The sequence below is a fragment of the Penaeus monodon genome, chromosome 33 (assembly GCF_015228065.2).
Source record: "Penaeus monodon isolate SGIC_2016 chromosome 33, NSTDA_Pmon_1, whole genome shotgun sequence".
Lineage (NCBI taxonomy): Eukaryota > Metazoa > Arthropoda > Malacostraca > Decapoda > Penaeidae > Penaeus > Penaeus monodon.
The window spans coordinates 13,838,052-13,839,291 of record NC_051418.1 but is presented as its reverse complement, the minus strand read 5'-3'; the positions used below and the strand labels follow the sequence as shown (position 1 = coordinate 13,839,291).

At 41.4% G+C, this 1,240-nt stretch overlaps 1 protein-coding gene across 1 annotated transcript in view; it reads right to left on the bottom strand.

The window, feature by feature from the left end:
- The window catches only part of LOC119594056 (rab11 family-interacting protein 4-like), a 146,100-nt gene that overhangs the window by 74,067 nt on the left and 70,793 nt on the right, over positions 1-1,240 (bottom strand). The window lies entirely within an intron of this gene.

The following is a 1,240-nucleotide window of genomic DNA, read 5'->3' as shown; positions in this document are numbered from 1 at the left end:
GTTTAGCAGGTAGTCTGAAACATTCTCTAGAAACAACTATATATATAAGCCGGCATGGAGTCATAGGTATCAGCTGACCTGACCTTTGCTTAATTAAGAAGGCTGACCGGATGTCATTCATTACCGTCCGTGGACAAGGCTGAACCGAGACCGGTCACCTGCTGCTGCTCTCAACATACCCAAATGAATCGTACGTTCCGGATTTGGGCATTTAGAAGCGTTAATGTAAATTACGTACATATAGCATATAGGCTAATCATCACAATTTTAAATTATACAAAATTTAGATTAAATCAACAATCCATGCTAGATTGAGGGAATCCTCGCTTGTGTAGTAACAGAAACAAACAGATGTGTATCCCATTACTTCAACGAATACCTTCCCCAAATAATAATCTCGTACAAACGGAACTCCGATGCATCTGAAGGCGTAGATTAATGCTCTTCAATGTACTCTATGCATTGCGCATCCACATGTCTTTGGGCTATAATTAAGCAGGCATGTCACTTGCAGTTAAGTCTGAAACATGCAAAGATCACCGAGAATAATACGTTTGATGCACATACTTTTTAAATCTTTCCACTTAAAACAACACATCGCTGGTATTTAACCCATAATATTGCGAAGACCTGAAAATACCTATTAAGGCTATTAATTACTTATGTAGGCCTATATTAAAGACAATAATTTATGATCGCCTAAACTTCTGACAAGCAAAGTCATGCCGTCGCTTAACAGACTGATGAGGTCAACTTGCCGAAATAAACATTTTGGCAGAAGCAAATCCCATGCATCAGCATTTGCATCTGGGAACAGACAATGAGCGATAAATGGAGGGAGAAATGAGGGTGCGAGGGGCTGAGGGGCCCGGTCGGAAATGTAACAGTATACGATACGACAGGGATCACCAGCCTAACCCAAGCATCTCCCTCTCCGCCCCTCCAATAAGCTCCTCGTTATTCCCCGACCCGCTGTCTGGCGAAGTCTTGAGAGGCATTACAAAGAAAAATAATCACTAGAATCCTTATGCCTACGCTGGAACTTTGAAAAGGTTTACCAGGTCAATAAAGTTTGTGTTATAGAAACATCCCAGGATGCAGACGGCTCGATAGGGAAGCGTGTAAACTGACCGTTTGTTCTGCTTATTTCTGGCCACATTATTAGGAACTGCAACCAAGATAAATAACCATACGGATCTTCACCAAGGAATGTGAGCGTAAAAATACTATCTATTACAGC